The sequence below is a fragment of the Geotrypetes seraphini genome, chromosome 6, assembly GCF_902459505.1.
Source record: "Geotrypetes seraphini chromosome 6, aGeoSer1.1, whole genome shotgun sequence".
NCBI classification, from domain to species: domain Eukaryota; kingdom Metazoa; phylum Chordata; class Amphibia; order Gymnophiona; family Dermophiidae; genus Geotrypetes; species Geotrypetes seraphini.
Genome location: NC_047089.1, coordinates 227,124,793 through 227,135,529, shown reverse-complemented (window position 1 = coordinate 227,135,529; position 10,737 = coordinate 227,124,793). Strand labels below are relative to the sequence as shown.

At 39.1% G+C, this 10,737-nt stretch overlaps 1 protein-coding gene across 1 annotated transcript in view; it reads right to left on the bottom strand.

Moving 5' to 3' along the window:
• Window positions 1-648: 648 nt before the first annotated feature.
• The window catches only part of DYNLT3 (dynein light chain Tctex-type 3), a 46,260-nt gene continuing 36,171 nt past the window's right edge, over window positions 649-10,737 (bottom strand). Inside the window, exon 6 of the mRNA XM_033948354.1 lies at window positions 649-3,703. The gene's annotated coding sequence lies outside the window, so the exon portion shown is untranslated. The remainder of the gene's footprint in view (window positions 3,704-10,737) is intronic.

Below are 10,737 nucleotides of genomic sequence, written 5' to 3'. Positions count from 1 at the left end.
TATAAAACACCCACTGGCTGCCCATATCCCACCATATCACTTTCAATATCTTACTCCTTGCTTTCAAAACAAAAACAAGAAAACTCTCCGGCATTTATCAACAAATTATTACTTCCTCATACTACTTCACAGTTACTTCGTTCAACGCAACAAAATCTCCTTTCAATTCCATCAATTCATCACATAGTCTGTGACACTACATGCAAATCCATTTTCTCTGTTGTTGCTCCTACCTTATAGGACGCACTCCCAAGCCATCTTAGACAGGAAACATCTTTACCAAATCTATAAGACGAACTTAAGGACCTTTCTGTTTAAGAATGCCTAAACTATCTAAGAAATTCTTATTCTCTATCAGTGCAGAACATTAACTTTTCCCCCTCCAATCTGTGTGGCTTTTTCATTTTTTCTTTGACCAATTTGTTTGTCAAAAGAGATAAAAGGGTATAACTAAAAAAATATTAAGTCACTTTTCATTTTTGGTCATTTCCATATGCAAGAAAACTCTTACACAATCATTTTCAATTGTTTCTTTTCCTTCAAACATGGTATTTACCAAGATCCTTTGTGATTTCGGTCAAGCGGTGACAGTTGGATGCATTCTCTCTAATAATTACACAGCTACAATAAAAAGAGACACTTGCAACATTTATAGAATAAATATAATTTATTAAATGAAGGTTATATCTGCATAAATATTCAAAATGTTACCAAATTCAAAAGTGCAACGCAATCGGATGTTTTTAGTGAGAACACAGAAATAAAAAATTTCCAGGGCTTTTGATGGATGACCTTTTTTTAGCATGTGGTTGTAAAGAAGTCATCAGGTCACACTCTTCAGCCTTCTTTAACCAACCACATCACGGCAGTTTTGTGGCTTTTTCTATGGTATCCATTACCAAACCACACCATTACCATTTTACAGTCTGTATTTACTTTAGGTGGTACACTGGTTTCACTGAATCCATTACCATGTGTGTTATGTGACATTTTTTAAAGATTCTAATTACAGTATCACTAATAGAGGTAATGGACAGGCACATAAAATGCAGGTGAAAGCAGTAATTCTATTTCAGCTGATTATACCTACTAAAAGTCTTGGTAATAAATATTACTCTGTTCAGTTCTCAAGAGAGGTCAAAACTTTGTTCTTTCTGGCCATCCTGCATTATAATAGACTAAAACATATTTCTCTCACAGAAGATGAAGTGAGACAGAAAGACATTTAAAAAAAACGGAACTTGTTATCTTAACTTTTATATTTCCTTTTGGTTATAGTTAATCCCTGTACATTGATCATTTTCTAGTCATAAAAAGCTTTAGACTATACAGATACTGTATATGTAACATATAATTTCATAAACAGAGATGCACAGAAAGACAGATGTATGTATATTTTTATATCCTTTACATTCTATATCCATGAAAACGATGAAAAAAAATTATTTTGACAGGAAGTTATCAGTTATAAACATATTTAGCCATGGTTTCCCTTCTCCCCTTTTTAACCATAAACTGTATAGTAAAGCAGCTTTCATAAATAAGTTTTAGTACAAGGCAACCCACAAGGAAGGCAGTTTTCAATAAGGCAGTTTTTGTTTTCATTGTTGTTGGTTAGCCATTATTATTTTTACTAGATTGCTACTTAGCAATCTAGTGAAGGCCCATGAAAGAAAATACTGTTGCATAAGCAGAACAGATGGACTGAAGGCATATTACAGGCATGATTTTTACATAATTTTTCTAATATGCTCATTCCTTGTGAAGGATATAAGCACTGGAAAATTAAGCTCGCTACTTATTCACAGCAAAGGAGCAACATAAGCAACACCTGTATTAAGTTTCCAAGTTTCCAAGTTTATTGGTTTTTAATATCCCGACCATCAAACAATTGTCTGGCCGGTTAACAATCAAATTAAGAAAGAATTAAAAGCTTTGCCACACTGCCTGGACATTTTGGTTCAACCATATTGCTGGCAAGGACCACTTCTGAGGGTGAGAGGATTGGTGGTAGTTGAAAGTATCAACAAGTGGCTAATGTAATTATGGATTCTAGTGTTATAAATATAAGAAATGCTATGCTCGGGCAAGAATAAGGTCTCATATCAGAGCAGCCAATCTAGTTATCTAGCAGATCCCAAAGAGCAGATCCAGACCTGAGGATAAGCAGTGGCCTTCCCAACTCTAACTGGCTATTTATTATTATTTACAGTATTTGTAACCCGCTTAAAAACCTAAATGGCTCCCAAGAAAACACACATAATAGTAGAAACAAAGACAACAGTTATGGTATACAAAATTAATAAAAATGATCCTACTCAGGATCTCTCTTCATCTGTTCTCAAAAGGCCTCATGTTGACATGATCTAACTGGACCAAATTTACTTCAGGCAAATGCTTCAATAAAGAAATTAGTTTTAAGTAATTTCCTAAACTGTAACATATTCCTACACAGTCTAATTATTCCTGATATACCATTCCCCTAAAGTGGTCTTGCAAGAGAAAAAGAGGATTTTCTGGTGTTAACATTTTTTATCTCATCTCTTTTTCATATTTCTAATAACATGCAGTTGTCCAATCTTAATGACCTAACAAATCTATATAAGGCCAAGCACTTAGTAAAATACGATAATGTACCATAAATTCCTTGTCAAACTATCTTAAAAATCTTAAACTATACACGGAGATGTACTGATAACCAATGGAGCTTCTTTACAATTGGAGTGACATATTGAAAGCGGGATTTCCCCATTAAAATCCGGGCTGCTGAATTCTGTACAATCTGCAAAGCTTTCATATGTACAGCTGGTATTCCTAAATAAATACTATTATAATAGTCAAGGTTTAATAGTAGCATAGATTGTAAGACCTGTATAAAATCCCAGACGGCCAAGACATTTCTCAATTGGGACAACATTCTCATTACAAAATAAAGCTAATTGTACTACTCTAGCAACTTGCAATTTATGGACTTTTCTTCCAAGAACTTGTCCAAATCTTCTCTAAGGGTCCCTGTTTACAAAGCTGTGGAAGTGAGTCTGCTGTGGCAAATGCATCGAAGCCCACAGGAATTGAATAGGAACCACCTGTGGCTATGCCAATGAAGAAAGATGACTTAAGTAGTACTTTCTCCAGCTGTGTGTTTACTAGTAAAACTGAAATTTAGTTTAAATGTCCTGCACAGTCTCTTAAATCCTTAAAGTGCAAAGAATGATGTCACTTGTTGCCTAACTGGATACCATCAAGAATGACATAGGAATGAACATCAAGCAATTGAAAGAAACCGTGGAAAACAGGGAAGCATGGCAAGGACTGGCCTACAGAGTATCCAAGGGTTGGACACAACTGAATGGATAATAGTAGTAGTTGCCTAACTTATGGGTAGGTCTGTTTTCCTGCAACATTAAGTTTGAATATATCAACACTGCTTTTAGCTGTCTATCTATATCATAGAGTTTTGAATTCTGTCCTTATATGTATGAAATCTGGTTACATTTAAAGCCAGCATGCAAAGGTATATATGATGTACAAGTGGTTCTATTTCAGGAACATACACTTTTCAATAAACACACAGTTGTAAGTCAAAACTGCCAACATTTCCTATTCCTTATTTGGTCCAAAACAGTCTTTTTCACTCTTTTCCTCCTAAAATTTCCTTTGAGCGCTCCCTTTTGGAGCTTTTGAGTGCCATCATCTGGATACTCTGCAAACAGAAACAGCATATCAGTATCATAAAGGCACAAAGTAACTATTTGGTATGAAATGCTGTACATCTGTAGATACAAAAAGGGCTGAAAATAAGCGTTTACATTTTTCCTTACTAATTAGTTACAAACACAGGATCCTCCTTCACCTTAAAGTCAACGACAACCTTCAGGTCTTACTATATGAAACAGATATAGGCAAGATGATAAAACAGCATATAAATCCAGAAAAATGAATATCAATAAAAACAATTACAACTTTTCTTGAAAAACAACAAACTAACTTTTTGTGCGTGCATTTCCCATGCATTACCTTTTCCATCTGAAGCAATATCAGTAAACAGCAAACTGCACCTATTGAACTACAAAATCCTAAGGGTCTACCCAGTTCCATAAAACAGCATAAAATATATTTTAAACATGAACTTATTTTAAATGATGAAAATGTGCTTTATCCCAGCAGTGGCCAGCTCAGTGGCAGTGCAGTATATTGCCATGCAGAGGGGCCTAGTTTCAACTGTCTAGTCTTTTCTCCTTAGGGTGTCCCAGGGGTGGTGATGTTGCTGAGGCAGCATTTATAGTCACGGGGGGGGGGGGGGGGCGAGAAAGAGTCTGAAATCACTCAATAACAACACCCCGGAGACAGACATAGGGTTCAGAGCAGAGACATGGGGATGGATACCCACGGTTAACCGCGGCAGGGACAGAGCTGAACGGGACGAAGCCAAACTGTGTCCCTGTGTCACTCTCTAACAAGCTTAAGACTAGCCTTAAACAGGCTGTTCCAAGATGGAACAGCATACACTTCCCCCTCCCTATTCGCGGTTCGTGGTTTCAATTATCCATGATTTTTTTTGGGGGGGGAGGCAGGGAAAAAAGCATAGTTTAGGGCATGGGTGTCCAACCTTTTGGCTTCCCTGGGCCGCATTGGCCGAAAAAAAATTTTCTGGGGCCGCGCAAACGCTGCAGCACGACAGAGGAGGGAGCCAGCAAGACAGTAAACACCCGGGGGTAGCAGAAGAAAACACTGCATCACCCTCAACCGAAGCCGCACAAAATACTTCACGGGGCCACATGCAGCCCTCGGGCCACAGGTTGGACACCCCTTGTTTAGGGCCTTCCCGCCTCCCTACAGGACTTAAAATGTCTAGTAGCGCTATAGATTACTCCTTACCTGGTGGTCTAGCAGGCTTTCGGGGCAGGAACGATCTTCCTACGCTCCTGCCCTGTGTAGATCGCCAACAGGAAATGGCTGCCGTGAGCTCCCGTCGTAGTCTTGAGAGACTACGGGAACTCACGGCAGTCATTTCCTATTGGCGATCTGCACGGGGCAGAAGCGTGGGAAGCTCACTCCTGCCACGAAAGCCCGCTACACCACCAGGCAAGGCCGGGATGCCAGGGGGAAGGCAGAAGGGAGGCGGGGTGGGTCGTGGTTTTTCACACTTCTCGGTCCGGCTCTGCCCCTATCCCCCGCAAATACCAAGGGAGAAGTGTATATATAAAATGCTAGTATCAATATGTAAAAACTTCACATGTCTTAAGACTGTCTAACTCGCAACTGAATTCAATGATTAAAAAAACCTGCAGAAACTGCTTTTGGATTTAAATGAACTACTGTTAAATGACATCATTTGATATGGCAACAAGAATCTTGTCTGCTGATCAGATTCCTACCACCTGCTATTTCCTTCCATCACAAGCCCAGTTGCTCAAGCGTCTTACTGTTACTGCAACAGATTCATCCACTGTTGCTGGCATCAAGGAGAATTTTCAACATTTAATAGGCCCTTACTTTCCAGTTCATCCACTACATAGCTAGATTGTGAGCCTTCGGGACAGCTAGGGAAATCCAAAGTACCATTTTTATTTATTTTATTTTAATGTATCTTTAATCTATCTTCATTGTAAACCGCTTTGAACCTCACGGTATAGCGGTATATAAGAAATAAAATAAAATAAAAAAATAAAATAAAATACTCGGTGTTGGTTCTCTTCTACACCCATATCTGAAAAACAATCCAATTATCTTCCCAGATGATGTAAAAACAGAGACAACATAAGAATTGCCGCTGCTGGGTCAGACCAGTGGTCCATCGTGCCCAGCAGTCCGCTCACGCGGCGGCCCTCTGGTTAAAGACCAGCGCCCTAACTGAGACTAGCCCTACCTGCGTATGTTCCGGTTCAGCAGGAACTTGTCTAACTTTTTGAAACCCTGGAGGGTGTTTTCCCCTACGACAGACTCCGGAAGAGCGTTCCAGTTTTCTATCACTCTCTGGGTGAAGAACAACTTCCTTATGTTCATACGGAATCTATCCCCTTTCAATTTTAGAGAGTGTCCTCTCATTCTCCCTACCTTGGAGAGGGTGAACAACCTGTCCTTATCTACTAAGTCTATTCCCTTCAGTACCTTGAATGTTTCGATCATGTCCCCTCTCAATCTCCTCTGCTCGAGAGAGAAGAGGCCCAGTTTCTCTAATCTTTCTCTGTACGGCAACTCCTCCAGCCCCTTAACCATCTCAGTCGCTCTTCTCTGGACCCTTTCGAGTAGTACCGTGTCCTTCTTCATGTACGGCGACCGAATCTCTGGGAAAACTGTATCAAAACCAGATCAAAATGGAAGACTATTTGTGATTTACAAACAAATGTTAAACAGAATATTGCCCTTTTATACTTTTAATTAAAATAAGTGTTCAAGGCTTGTGCAGATGAGGACAGTCTGTGGGGTCAGGGACAGAGACAGATCTTGCAGGGATGGGGATAAACTTTGTCCCCATGTCATTCTCTAATTGGGACCCTGGCTGACAGATGTCACTGCACTGACTAGGCAGAGTTGGAATAGGGGTACCACAGGGCTCCCCTCTTTTCTCCTATACTTTCAAACTTTATTTAACCTCTCTGGGAACCAAATTATCCTGCTTTGGAATCGAACTTTATAGTTGGGCGGACGCTATAACTTTTACAGTTCCGAATTCTGTTTTTTCAGCTGACATTTTACAACTTATATCTTCCATAATTCACTCAGTAGAATCACGGATGAAAGATTTCCAACTAACACTTAATACAGACAAAACAAAATTCTTTCTTGCATCACCAGCTAATAAGATCAAAGACACCACTCTAAAATTAAATAATAATAATAGTAACTTTTTTATATCCCGTCATACCTTTTCAGTTGTTTACCCCATTTTGCCAGTCATTAAAATCTTAGGGATTCAATTGGATCGTAATTTATCATTAGATGTACAAATGAATGCCCTAGTCAGAAAATGTTATTTTTTGCTGTGGAAACTTTAAACCATTAGATCATATTTTGATTTTTCTTCTTTTAGGCTTCTGGTCCAATCACTGGTTCTAAGTTCTTTGGATTACTGCAATTTTATTTACTTAGCATCATGTATAAAGAACATTAAAATAATGCAAATCATTCACAACATAGCTGTCCGATTAATATTTAATTTGAAAAAATTTGATCACGTAACTAAATATTATCAGATTTTGCATTGGTTACCAATTGAGGCAAGATTATTATTTAAATTTGGCTGTACCTGTTACAATTATCTTATTGACCATTTTAAATTTGTTAATAGAAAGCATTTCATTTGTGACGCTCGACCAGTGTATCTTAAAACTGTGTGCCCCAGCATAGTAGTGTGCCCTGAGAGATTCCATAATTTTACTTTATTTAAAAAAATTCCCTTCATAAGTATTCACTAGAATAGATGACATGTAAGTTGAGTATGCAAGAGTCTGTCAATGTTATGAGCGTCTGTGTATGTAAGGATACAATCCCTCAAACAAGTATCATTCTTTGACGTGATTGGATCTTGAAAACTAACGACAAGTAATTTTATTTTTTATCCAATAGTTAACCTAACATTGGCAACAAAGCTTTGTTCCCTTTTGAATCTTATTTTGCAAACTTGGATTTCAGCTTTGAGATATTGAATCAAAAAAGAGAACTGCAGATGGTGGATGATGAAATGCGTGTTTGCTTGTTGACTATCGAGATGCATTTTGAGTTAATTTGCACTGAAAAACAAGCTCATCCATCGCATTAATTAGCAATTCTATTCTATCTACTTTAGTTTCACCGTTGTTAAAATTACCCATACATAGCTTAAAGAACTTTAAATAAATAACTCTCAAATTTAATTTTTTGTTGGTTTTGCAATTTTATAATTTCAGTTATAATGTGCCACGAAAAACATTTGCTCCATTTAGTGTGCCAAAGCTTTAAAAAGTTCGAGACACTCTGCTCTAGACTATTTGCTTTCCCTTCTGTAAAACGTCTAAATAATTTTTCAATAGAATTCTAGCCTATCAGGCTGACTTGTGGGACAAGAGTTTTTGTAATTTGATATCAAGTTCTAATGCCTATCAAATTGTTAAAAACTTATTTGATAAGGTATTTTAATAATTGGGATTATAATTCTCTGTGAATGTAGTTTCTTGCATTGTTAACTGCACTGAACTGCGAGGTTGTTGTGGTATACAAGTGAATTGTTTTGTTATGTGATATGTTATAAAATGGGGAAATAAACCCCAGGTAGTTGCACATGAAGGTTCATGGAGCTGCTGCCTAGTGTAAACCTGTTCCAATTGAGAAAAAAATGGCGAGCTCAAAATACGTCTTATTCTTTACATTATCCATAACATGATTTGTCTAAGCAAATGCAAAGCAGTTAAACTAAATAGCAAGCACAACATGGAAACCAATTATGGACTGCTGTCAGTGCATGTTAGTTATTGCTATATTTTAAATACTTCTTGAATTTTCTGAAACTGGTTGGACCCTTTTGAAGGAAAATACCACCCGAATTCTTTTTCTGATAAAGGAGTCAAAAGTCAGTTTATAAGCCACTCATGTTAGTAACTACCATATATACTCAAATATAAACCGAGATTTTTAAACTAAAAAATGGGGGTGTTGGTTTATATTCAGGTCAGTGCCCACCTGCCCCATCCCGGACCTGTTGCAGGCCTCCACTGGGCCTGCCCTAAAACCTGGTGGTCCAGCTTCTGCCCTGCGCAGAGCCACTATCTGAATGGCTGCCACGAGTTCTCAAAGACCTCAAAGTTGGCTTTAGGTGGAGGCTCCTTGGATAACAGGTACTTAACTATAACGCAATTCCTTTATGAACAACCTACTAAACTCACAATGATTGTGCAACGATCATCTGGTGCCAAATCATAAGATGCAAATAAGTCGGTCCTGAGTTTTAAAATCTTGTACTTCTGCAAATTTCTCACAGTAAAAAAACAAAAACATGGAAAAAGCAGCCAAAAACTCAACTTGCTCACTTTGAGCTTGGTGATCATGATAAATGACAGTTAATGTAAAGCACTGGGAATAGCTCCGAGTGAACCACACCTGCTGCTTCCAACTTGATCATTACAAGGAAGGGATAAGGAAGAGATGCTGATCTCCTCAAGGAAAAGCAGGTGGAAAACAGGAAGAAAGGGGGCAAAGATTTGAGAGGGAAATCAGTTTTTACACCGAGTTTGAACGAAACGTTTGCCTGAGCTGTAACACCCCACAAAGAGGCACCAGGGGAATAAGAAAGAGATATAGTAACACAGTAGATGACGGCAGATAAAGCACAGTTACTTACCGTAACAGGTGTTATCCAGGGACAGCAGGCAGATATTCCCACACATGGGTGACGTCACCGACGGAGCCCCGCAGCGGACAGCCTCGAAAGCATCTTGCTTGAAGATCTCGAGCTTTCGATTGCTGCATCGCGCATGCGCGCGTGCCTTCCCGCCCAAACTAGGGGGCGCATCTCCTGAGAGGATCCTCAGTTCAGATACCAAGCTAAGAAGCCAACCAGGGGAGGTGGGAGGGTTGTGGGAATATCTGCCTGCTGTCCCTGGATAACACCTGTTACGGTAAGTAACTGTGCTTTATCCCAGGACAAGCAGGCAGCATATTCCCACACATGGGTGACCTCCAAGCTAACTCAAAAGGGAGGAGGGAAGTTGGCAATTTAAGAAAAAAGATTCTGTAAAACAGATTGGCCAAAATGGCCATCCCTCCTGGATAAAGTATCCAGACAATAATGAGAAGTAAAAGTGTGAACCGAGGACCAAGTGGCAGCTTTACAAATTTCCTCAATAGGAGTTGATCTGAGGAAAGCAACAGAAGCCGCCATAGCCCTGACTTTATGGCCCGTTACTCGACTCTGTAGAGGAAGACCAGCCTGAGCATAACAGAAAGAAATACATGCAGCCATCCAGTTGGAGATAGTACGCTTCGAGACGGGATGACCCAATCTATTTGGATCAAAAGAAATAAAAAGTTGAGGAGAATTTCTGTGAGGTTGAGTACGTTGAAGATAGAAAGCCAACGTACGTTTACAATCCAAAGAATGCAAAGCCGCCTCACCAGGGTGAGAATGTGGCTTAGGAAAAAATACCGGTAGAACAATAGATTGATTGATATGAAAATCAGACACTACCTTAGGTAAGAATTTGGGATGCGTACGGAGCACCACCTTGTCATGGTGAAAAACAGTAAAAGGTGGATCCGAAACCAAAGCTTGTAACTCACTAACTCGACGAGCTGAAGTGAGAGCAATCAAGAAAACAGTTTTCCAAGTAAGATATCGAAAATGAGCCAAGTCAATAGGTTCAAAAGGAGGCTTCATCAATTGAGCCAAGACCACATTAAGATCCCATACCACAGGAGGTGGTTTGACAGGTGGATGGAGATTAAAAAAACCCTTCATAAAACGAGAAACTAGAGGGTGTGCCGAAAGTGATTTCCCCTCTAAAGGCTGATGGAAAGCAGCAATTGCACTAAGATGAACTCTAATAGATGTGGATTGAAGACCTGACTGGGATAAATGAAGTAAATAATCCAAAACGGAAGCCAAAGAAGAAGTTGGCTGAAGATTATGAGTGGAACACCAAGAAGAGAATCTGGTCCACTTCTGACTATAACATTGACGAGTGGACGGTTTTCTGGAAGCCAGAAATACATCCTGAACAGACTGAGAAAATTCAGCAGAATCCATCAGGTAGAAAGGAACCA